The sequence below is a fragment of the Elephantulus edwardii genome, unplaced genomic scaffold (genome assembly GCF_000299155.1).
Source record: "Elephantulus edwardii isolate Elephantulus edwardi_28Jun2011 unplaced genomic scaffold, EleEdw1.0 scaffold00267, whole genome shotgun sequence".
Taxonomy (NCBI): domain Eukaryota; kingdom Metazoa; phylum Chordata; class Mammalia; order Macroscelidea; family Macroscelididae; genus Elephantulus; species Elephantulus edwardii.
This window is the reverse complement of record NW_006400017.1, coordinates 3,310,497-3,322,050: the sequence shown is the minus strand read 5'-3', so window position 1 is coordinate 3,322,050 and position 11,554 is coordinate 3,310,497. Positions and strand designations below refer to the sequence as shown.

The 11,554-nt window shown below is 37.6% G+C and overlaps 1 protein-coding gene across 1 annotated transcript in view; it reads left to right on the top strand.

The window, feature by feature from the left end:
• Window positions 1-11,554, top strand: part of RABEP1 (rabaptin, RAB GTPase binding effector protein 1) — an 81,085-nt gene that overhangs the window by 1,471 nt on the left and 68,060 nt on the right. The gene's annotated exons all lie outside the window — the stretch shown is intronic.

Here is an 11,554-nt window from a genome sequence, read left to right as displayed (position 1 = left end):
TAAGACCCTATCATACATCGCTTTTAAATTATTCACTCCCTCATCTGTTTCAGTGCAGTATACACAATTTATCCAGTTTTTCTCAGTCTTACCCCAACCTTGATATCAGTCCCATTTTACAGCAGTGGCACCATGCAATATTTGTCCTTTTGCATCTGAGCTATTTCACTCAGTATAATGTCCTCCAGGCTCACCCATTTTGTACTAATGGTTTTTTTTTGTTTTTTTTGTACTAATGTTTTAAATGAAAATGTCATACTTGTAAATTTATTAGGTGTAATAAAAACATCACTATGTACTTGATGTAACACAAAAAGATAAGAACAACTTTTTTAACATAATTTTTACATTTTTCTTTTTTCATTGAATTAAGATTATCTTTTTTGTGTCTCCCACAGAACTGTCAGATGTAGATTCGACCAAAACCTCTTTAACTGTTTGTAGGGAATCTGTACATGTATATATGATAGGCAGATATCCCTGAAGAGGTCTCTTCTTAATTGGAAATGGTTGATCGTGTTTTTTTTAACTAGTCTGATTCTGATGCTGTCTCATGAACATCATAGAGTTTAGGATTTACCACATATGGCATAATTATACTGACGTTCTTGATCATGTTGCAATGACTTAGTTACATTACGTTAAGAATCATGTCCATGTGACATACAGTATTAACTATTACAATGAGTAAAACTTTTTAAAGGATGACAGTGTAGCCAGCACTTAAAGAGAAAAAATAATCCATTATTTATATGATCTGTGGTAATGTGAAGTATGTAGAGTTGCACAAAATTTTCTGGTTTAGTTACATGTATACACATAAGTCTGTGACGTAAAATGTATGTATTGCTCTGATTGGAGGTTATAGAAATTTGAAAACCACTGTTCTGGTAAGTTGGAAGATTCTTAGACCTCATGGAGTTCAGTTCTTACTGATGTGGACAGGGTTTCTACTTTCTCATTACTTGTAAAAAAGCTATTTCCTGCTTTTCTTTTATTCCTAAAAAGGCTGGCAGGGATTTGGAAATGTGCTGGCATTTCTCTCTAAGTATGGTGGCAGTCTTAAGACATTATGCATATTAGGAAGAATGAGATATCATTTCTGTACTCAAATACAGTCTACTGAGGTAGATTGTGCATTTTGCAACATATCACTTTTTTATATATATAGTTATTTGGAATGTTTTGGTTTTGTTTTTTTTAATTTAGTTTGTTTATTTTTCATTTCAATGAACATCTACAGAGATTTTGGAAGTCCATTCATTCATTGTTGCTGGAATGTTTTTGAACCTTGTCTCTCTCTTAAAATTTAATTTAGAATTGCCATAAAGGATCACTTTAAATTCTGTGCAATGATGTAGTCTTGTCCAGTTGACTTGTAACGTATATAATCTATGTATATAGACTATAGCAGCATTTCCTCTAAGACCACCTCAAATTCAGTACAATACTGGCTTATGATGTCTTTTTTCCCCCTTTGCCGCTAACACAGTAATAATTCTGTAGCCTAGTCATCTGTATCTCAGCCTTTCCCCTCCAGTATTATTCAGTAAAGTCAAGTTAATTTTGTCCAATGTCTGTCTATCTTACTTTCTTGGTTTTTCTTCTTTTCCCAAATAAAGTTAGTATTCACTTTGTTTTCTTTTTGAAATAGTAGAATTGACTGTTGGTAAAATGTCAAAAAATGAAAATGATCCAGAACTTGCCATTTCTTAAATACATTGCCAATTCTGATTTTAAATAAGTTATAATGGTCGTTGGCTGAATGGCGTGGAGTTATGTTGCTAACCCAAAGGCAAACAGTTCAAATCCACCATTTGCTCCAATGAAGCAAGATGAGCAGTCTTCTTCTGTGTGATTTACAACCTCTGCAGGGTTAGCTATGAGTTGGTTCTGGCTCACTGGCAAATAACATAATGTTATGTTCGTTTAAAAGCATATTTGGTATGTTAAAATGGTTTACTTTGTTGAAATTTGGGTAGGGAAACTATAGTGGTTTTGCAGTTATTAAATAATCTGCATATGTATTATTGCATATTTTTTCTCTGAGTCTCAATAAACTTAAGCTGGCCATAAAGAATAATTGAAGTATCTCTTTATAAAATTTCAAAAGAAATACTATAACACTTTTTGAGAGTTTTGGTAGTTATTTATAAAGAAAATATTTAGTGTGTACAGGATAATGTTTTAGTTTCTGCCTGGAATATTTGCCTATCTCCTGTTAAAAAGAAAATTTAACCTTTTTGTGTCCCTACAACATACACACCCCGCTTCGTATATCTGCTGTTTGTGTTTAGTGGGAAACTTCTATCCCACTTTAGTACTTATTGCCATCTGATGAGCCTGTATAACTGCAGAATCTGAAGAAACAGGCTTAATCCTATCAAATCCAGTACTAGAGACCCTTTAAGATACACATGATCCAGTAATTAAAGTCTGTATTTCTTGCAATTTCCCCCCCGTTTTATTCAAAGTGCCTTGAAACCACGTTTTTAACAACAGCAACACAAAAGTCGAAGCAGAAAATAATTGGGTGTTCAAAGGGTTAAAGATGGCATTTATGCAGCCATAGATAAATTCTTTTTTTTAAAAAAAATATAGCCTTGTCTTTTATGATTGTCACAGGTATATCATGGTTTAATATGCTTAACAGTCTGTGTTATCTTTCAGCAAAACAGGTCAAAGTAAATTACATGAGTCTGAATATTGGTATTTTTCCCAATAGATACAGCTTCTGCTTTGGAATTGTAATAGCTGTACATTTATAGAATAGTGGAAATATAAGAGGACACTGTAACAATACTAATAAAGACATAGTACCTTTTTGATTTGTTTTATTCTTGCATTAAGATGCATTTTTAGCAGACTATCTGAGTGTTATATAATATTTCTAAAAAATTTGCTATTTTTCTTTTAACTTTGAAGACAGTATTTTCTAATTTTATTTTCTCTAGACAGCTTGAATACATAACTTATCTAAAGCATCAGAGTTTATATTCAGAAATTCCCAGTGTCTTGCACAGTGAGTGATTGAGAGTTTATTACATAAGGCAACAAATTAAAAGCCATCAAATTCTTAATTTGAAGGAAAACTAGTAGAAGTAGAGCTCATATTAATCAACAGGAAAACAATGGCATTTTCAAGTGGTGTTTAAAAGAATTTTGTACATGATCATAATTTCTATAAAATCCTAAGGCTTGCCAACCAAATGTCAATAGAAGAAAGCTAAGTTTAGGAAGATTATTTGTAGGGCACCTATCATAAATTTGCCCATAGATTATTGTTGTTGTAGTTGTTGCTGTTAAGTGCTGTTGAGTCATAGATGACTCATAGCACCCTGTGAACAAAAGCCCTGAACACTTGTATAACTTTCTTTGTTTCTCCATGTTCATAGAGTTTCTGGAGGCGGTCTGTTTTGGAAATGGATGCTACTCCTGCTTCCACACTTGTTTTAATTGGGAAGGTCCACCAAACGCTGCCCACCATGTGTAACCATTAGGGTTGAATGTTAATTTACTAATGGATGTGAGACAATGTGATTCAGCCTCCTGCCCATAAATACAAAAACAAAATGAGAGAGATAGGGGAGCTCTGGTGGCCTAGTGGCAAGAAGCTGCAACTACAATCCCAGAGGCGCACGGTTCGAATCCACCAGATGCTCTGCTGGGGAAGGAGGGACAATCTCCTCCTGTACCAGTCAGATCTGATTTGACAGTACACACACAAACACACACAAATAATAAAATTTAAAAAAATTTTAAAAAAAATGAGAGAGATAAAGAGTGTACTGTTTCTTGCACATTTTGTGCATATGCATTTAAAGCTATTAGAAATTTTGCAAACAAGATATAGAAATTGAAATATGCATAATAAATGTGCAGACAAGGTGAGAGATTTTAGTATGTTTCTGTTTGATGCTATTGAGTCGACTTCAACTCAACTCATAATGATGAACACGGACAGATCTGAACGTTGTCCTGTCTTGTGCCACCCTCCCCATCTCTGATATGCTCTTCTTGAGGGTCTTTTGTCCTCTTGTTGAGGTCTTGTTAAGGGTCCTGTTGAGACAGAAAGAGGTAGATACCGAAGAACAATTGAAATATAAAATCTCTGTATGGATTTTGAATATCAAAATATTGAATATTAGAATACTGAAATAGAGAATCTCTGATATGCCTTTTTTGAGGGTCTGTTGTCCTCTTGTTGAGGGTATTGTTGATACAGAAAGAGAAAAATACCAGAGAACAATTGAAATAGAGAATGGATTGAAAGACTTCAACACATGACTGAAAAAGATCCCAGAGAAGAGAATGGAGATAATTGTAGAGACTGTCTGAAGAGATGATGACTTAAGATTTCTTCTTTTTTCAAACAGTGTTAGTTTACCTGACTCTACAATCCACACTCTTGTTACCAGCAGCCAGGAAATTAAGAGACTAATTGCGTTGGGAAAGTATGCTGCCAGAGACCTCTCCAAAGTGCTGAAAAATAATTATGGCAGTCTAGAGACTAAAGTGTACCTGATATAGGCCATGATCTTTGCAATTATTTGCTGTGCATCCGAAAGTTGGACAATGACTAGGGATGATAGAAAGAAACTTTGGGGTGTTAAAAGGGTTTTTAAAAAATGGATTCTCAACATAAATACTGACTAACAAGCAGGGTAAATGATAGTAAACCTATGTGCTGGAAAATGTGTGTCATTGAAAGAGGAGGATCCTTTACAAGGTGTATTGACATAGTAGTTGCAACTGTGAGTTTGAACATGGTGGAGATTGTGAGGATGGCGCAGGATAAAGGGCAGATTCAGTCTGTCATTCAAAGGGCCTTGAATCATAGGTCAGATGGCACCTGACAAGAGCATACCTTGACAAAGGAGCTCTGGTGGCCTAGTGATTAGGAATTTGTGCTTCTAACTCAGAGCTGTGCCTCTGGCAGATCAGATCCACCAGCGGCTCCTAAGGAGAAGGATGAGCAGTCTCCTGTGTGGTTTATAGCCCTAGAAACCTGCAGGAGGGTAAGCTATGAGTTGATTCCAACTCTGCTGCAATGAAAGAGAAAAATATCCTGACACATCTTTAAACTATTAACTATGAAGAGTAAGAAAATGTCAAAAAAGAAGCAATTCCACTGCTGTTAGGAGAGAGAACACATAAGCGTAATAGATACCAGAAGACAAGAAGTAAGGTCTTCAAAGTGTGGGGAGAAAATAAATGTGGTGGCCTGGGGGTAAGAAGCTGTGCTGCATTACCTCCAACTGCTCCTTGGAAGGAAGATGGGCTGTTTCCTCCCGTGCTATTAACTGCCTCTGAAGACCTGTTGGAGGGTCAATTGTGGGTTGATTCTGACTTGAATGCATGCAACAACAACATTTTATATGAAGCTAAATGATTCAAGAATAAGGACAAAATAGACATCTCAGGCATATAAAAAAGCAAAGAGACATCTATGAGGTGTTTTCCTGGAGTCAGAAGTATACACTGACATCAGGGCTTTTTCACAGTAGCCTCAATGTAACTGAATCAGTCTGTGGAACAATTTATACTATAGGGCATTGTTGAATACAATAGTGTATTCAACTATTGACATTTAACAGCTAGATAGAGTCAGGAAAAACTGCTCAAGCAGAAAGTTGCTAAAACTACCATCACCTCAGTATGACTGCACACATATCCAGGGCTGCACTTTCTGAGGAGCACTATCAGAGGCTTCCCACTGCTTGGGACTAAGTGAATCACCAAGATAAAGAAGTAAACCATAAACTCTAGTGGCAGGAAAGGGTGGACCAGTATCCAGAGATGAAAAAGTATTATCCAAAATAGGCAGTTTTCAACAAATGTTGTTGTTGTTATGTGTCATCAAGTCACTTGTGACACATAGCAACCCTATTTACAACAGCCCTAAACTCTGTTCTGTCCCGTGCCAAGCGCACTGTCTCCAACACACTCATCCCAATTACCCCAGTCACCAAATCAATCCACCTCTTAGAGGGCCTTCCCCTCCTGTGCCTGCCCTCCATCCTCCCAAGCATGATGTCCTTCTCCAAGGACCTGTCTCTCCTTACAGCATGACCAAAGTATGTCAGATGAAGCCACAGAATCCTTGCCTCCAAGGAGCAGCCCGGTTGAACCCTTTCCAGGATGAATCTGTTTGTTTTCTTAGCAGTCCATGGTACCCTCAATACTCTTCTTCAACACCACAGCTCAAAGGCATCAATTCTCCTTCTATCCTCCCTGGTCATTGTCTAACTCTCTGATGCATAACAAGTGATTGCAAAGACAATGGCCTGTATCAGACGCATCTTAGTCTCCAGAGAGACACCATTGCTCTTCAGTACTTTAGAGAGGTCCCTAACAGGAGACTTTCCCATCGCATTACGTCTTTTAATTTCCTGGTTGCTGGTGCCAAGAGTGTTGACTGTGGAGCCAAACAGACTAAAGCTGTGAACAATCTCAATCTCTTCACCATCCATCCTGATGCTGCCAATTGGTCCAGTGGTGAGAATCTTTGTCTTCTTGACATTGAGCCTCAGTCCATGTTGAAGGCTGCAGTCCTTGACCCTCTGCAACAAGCATTTCAGGTGCTCCTCAGTTTCAGCAAGCAAGGTTGTGTCATCTGCATAACACAGATTGTTGGTAGATCTTCCACCAATCCTGATGCCGCATTTCTCCTCCTAGAGCCCAGCCTCCCGGATGATCTGTTCTGCATACAGGTTGAAAAGGTATGGAGACAGGACACATCGCTGGCGCACGCCTTTCCCAATTTTGAACCATGCAGTGTTTCCTTGCTGTTCTGACGACTGCCTTTTGGTCCAAGAATAGGTTTTACATTAGCACGATCAGGTGTTCTGGGATTTCCATTCTTCTCAGAGTTTGTTATGGTCCACACAGTCAAACGCCTTTGCATAATCAATGAAGCACAGATAGACATTCCTCTGGTACTCCCTGCTTTCAGCCAAGATCCATCTAACATTAGCTACAATATCCCTAGTACCAGGACCCCTTCTAAACCCAGCCTGGACTTCTGGCAGTTTTCTGCTGATTTGTTGTTCCAGTCGTTTTTGGATAATCTTCAGTAGAATCTTGCTTGCATGATATTGTTCTATAGTTTCCACACTCTGTTGGGTCACCTTTCTTTGGAATGGGAACAAATATAGATCTTTTCCAGTCAGTTGGCCAAGTGGTTGTTCTCCAGATTTCTTGTCACAACTTGGTGAGCATGTCCAGGGCAGCATCTGTTAGCTGAAATATGTCAGTTGGTATACCATGTATTTCTGGGGCGTTATTTTTTTGCTATTTCCTTCAGAGCAGCTTGAACTTCTTCCTTTATCACTATAGGCTCTTGCTCATCTATTGTTACATGAAATTCTTATGTTGTCTGCCAATTCCTTTTTATACAATGGCTCAGTATATTCTTTCCATCTTCTTTTAATACTTCCTGGATCATTTAACCTTCTGACTAAAGCATCCTTGATTATAGCAACTCGAGGTTTGAATTTGTTCTTCAGTTCTTTGAGCTTACGAAATGCTGAGCGAGTTCGGCCCTTTTGATTTTCTGACTCCAGCTCCTTGCACATTTCGTTGTAATATTTTACTTTGTCATCCCTCACTGCCTTTTAAAATCTTCTCTTCAGCTCTTTAGTATCTTGAATTCTTCCTGTGCTTTGGCTTATCTGCGCTCCAGTGCAATATTCAGAGTTTCTTCTGACATCCATTTTGGTCTTTTCTTCCTCTTCTGTCTTTGTAATGAACGTTTGCGCTCTTCTTGGATGATACCCTTGATATCCTCCCACAACTCATCTGGTCTTTGCTCATTTGTGTTCAAGGCCTCAAACTTGTTCCTGAGATGTTCTGAAATTCAGGTACGATAGACTCAAAGTTATATTTTGGTTCCTGTGGATTCGGTTTAATTTTCCTCAGCTTCAGCTTGTACTTGCATATGAGTAGTTGGTGGTCTGTTCCACAGTCAGCTTCTGGACAAGTTTTCACGGCTGATATTGAGCTTCACCAGCGGTTCTTTCCGCAGATGTAATCGATCTGATTCCTATTCATATCGTCAGGTGAGATCCATGCATATAACATGCGTTTATGTCTCTTAAAGAGTGTGTTTGCGATGAATAAGTCATTGATTGTGGAAAATTCAGTCATTCTATCTCCAGCTCCATTTCTGTCACCGAGTCCATGTTTCCCAACTACTGATTATTCTTCTCTGTTCCCTTCTTCTTGGAAGAAGGATTGGCCATCACTTCCAAAATAGCATGCCTCTGAAAACCCTATGTATCTACAGAACACATGTAGAATGACAGAAAGGGCAACTGAGTATGGAAATGCAAAGGAAGAGGAGCAGTTGTAAGCAGACACTAGTGATTGGAACATGGAATGTGAGAACCATGAATGTAGGAAAATTAGATATTGTTAAGGAGGAAATGGATCGCATAAATATTGACGTACTAGGCATTGGTGAGATGAGGTAGACCGGCATGGGGCATTTTAATCAGATGATCGATCATATGATATACTCTTCCGGAAATGAAAAGGTGAGGAAAATGGGGTTGCTTTCATAGTTAGAAAAGCCATTTCTAGATCCGTCTTGAAGTACAATATTGTGAGTGACAGGATAATAGCTGTACGCATACAAGCAAGTCCAGTGAATACCGCTATCATTCCGATATATACACCAACAACCAGACCCAAAGATGAGGAAATAGATGATTTACCAACTTTTACAATCGGAGATCGATCGAATATGCAACAAACATTACAACACATAAATGCATGCGTGTATATATAATCTACACGTGACAAAGGAAAAATTTGTGCTAGAAGCTAGCTGTGTGATTTCCCTGATTTTGCAATTTACAGAAACTTCCAGGCAGCTTTATAAATTAATTTACCCATAAAAATATACTATTGAGTTGATTCTGACTCACAGTAACTCTCCATTGTGTTTCTGATACTGTAAACTTTTACAGGAGACTGCTTATCTTTCTCCCACTGAGACAGTGGTGTATTCACACCACTGACCTATTGGTTAGCAGCACAACCAGCAAAGCTGGTTAAATACAGGCATGACAAATGTCTCATTGAGCACATAGCAACAAAAAGAAATTATGTGTTATAAAATGAAATTTTAGAGATGAAAAATTACTTGAGTGGCTGATAAGTAGATTATAACTGGTAGAAGGAAAAAATAGACACGAATATGTTGTTGTTGTTTTTGGTATGTGACCCTGAGTCACCTGTGACTCATAGTGGTGCCAAGAAATCTGGAGAACAACCACTTGGCCAACTGACTGGAAGAGATCTATATTTGTTCTCATTCCAAAGAACAGTGATTCGACAGTGTGTAAATTATCGAGCAATATCATTAATATAACTTGCAAGCAAGATTCTGCTGTAGATTATACAAAAACGACTGGAACAGCATTATCAACAGAGACATGAATATAACTCACAAAAAATTAAGCAATCCCCATACATCTGATAACAGCCCCAAGTAAAAAGCACATTGCAAAGAGGACTAGTGGGAGGTAATTGTGTAACAATGAGTGAATATTGGGGGGAGGGGAATGAATTAGAGAAGGCGAGGGGTAAAATGTGCAACAATCAATGAATGAAAAGCTAACTTTTCTGTAAACTGTTGTTAAAATTACAATGAAAAGAAAAAAGTTTTATTTAAAAAATGATGCAATCCAAGGGAGCTCTGGTGTCCTCATGGCAAGAAGCTACACTGCAATCCCAGATGTGCCTGGTTCGAATCCACCAGATGCTCTGCTAGAGAAGGAGGGACAATCTCCTCCTGTACCAGTCAGATCTGATTTGCAGTACAATGCGCAAAAAATAGTCAAATTAAAAAACAAAACAAAAAGATGCAATCCAAAGAACAGAGAAAAAAAGAAGAATGAGCAGAACTTAAGCTACCATTAAGTATATCAACATGGTCTGGTGCCCACTGAGAGTGCTAGAAAGAAGGAAGAGAAAATAGTAAAAATTAATGATTGAAGAAAATCTAACCGTGGTAAACAGGAGACTCTCAGTAAGATTAACAGCTGACATCTCAACAGGAGCAATAAGCCCAGAAGGCAGTGGAATAGCATTCACAAATGCTCAATGGCAAAAACTCGGAAATTCTCTATTATAAGTCTCTTTAAAAACTTGTATAAAGTAAGGGCATTTCCAGATAAAATGTGAGTTCATTTTTGTCAAATATACATTCCCCCCACACACACTTGTAGCAAATAATGTTTTAATTGGGTTAACTTTTTTGTTACAAATACATTAGAGAATCATGCAATGCTGCCAGCATTGGATGCAATCCTGGGCCACAGGTCTGCACACTCCTTTGCAACTGGTCCAGTGATGACAGAACCTTTCGTCTTGTCTTTATTGTTTACTATGACTCCTGCATTATCTTCAAAATAAACACTTCCATCTTTTCTCTGATATGATTTTTGTTGTCGTATAACCACTGCTGGTGTACCTTCTTTCTGAGCTCTGGTTTTCCTTTCTTGACAGTGGCCATCACCATCTCACCCACACCAGCATCAGGAAGTCTGTTAAGTCGCCCCTTGAGCCCCTTCACAGAGATGATATATAGATTTGTGGCTCCTGTATTGTCAGCACAGTTGATCACAGTTCCTACCGGAACACCCAGGGAAATCTGGAATTTTGCACCGGAGGACCCACCACGTCCTCGCTTCGACATCTTGGACACCGGAAAAGAACCCAAATAGACTTTCTGTGTAAGAAGCACTGAGGGAAGAAAACAAAGCTGATTAGAAAGTTGTAATTGAGCAGAAAGTACAAGTGCATATTCATTAACTGATTTTAAAATCAGTTGTATAGAGTAGTATCTGTGTTAAAGGTCTATAACATAAGGAAATGGAATATATTTGCCAATATTAGTCCAAAGGAGTTTGGATAGGAATAAAGTTGTATTGCATTATAAAATGACACCAGATAGTAATTCCACTTCACAGGAGTGAATAAAGAGAACAAGTAAGATAATAAAATTAATAAGACATACTATAAATAGATACTTCATCTCCTTAGCTTCTTTAAGGACAAAAAGTATATAGTCAATAGTTACAGTATATAATATGCTTGTAACTTACAAATGAATTGTGTATGAAAAATAGAAGAAACATGAGCAAAGGGAAGATAATAATATAGGAATATTTTTATATCACTAGAATGATGTTAGTATAAATCTGAAGTAGATTTTGATAAGCTAAGAAGACTTATTAAAAGCACAATTTAAAAATGAACAAATACTTCACTAAAGAGAACATTCAAGCTGTCAGCACACATACGAAAAGATGCACATCACCATTAGCTATCAGAGCTGCAAATTAAAACTAAAATACTAAATCTAAAAAACTAAAACTAAAGCTCTGGCCTGCAAAAATGGCACTGATCAAAAAATTGGGAAACAACAAATGCTGACTAGGTTGCAGTGACATTGGAACCCTGATTTGCTGTGAAATTGTAAAGTGGTTCAATTGAAAACCCTGTGATGGGATATGAACAGACACTTCACCAAGGAAGACATTCA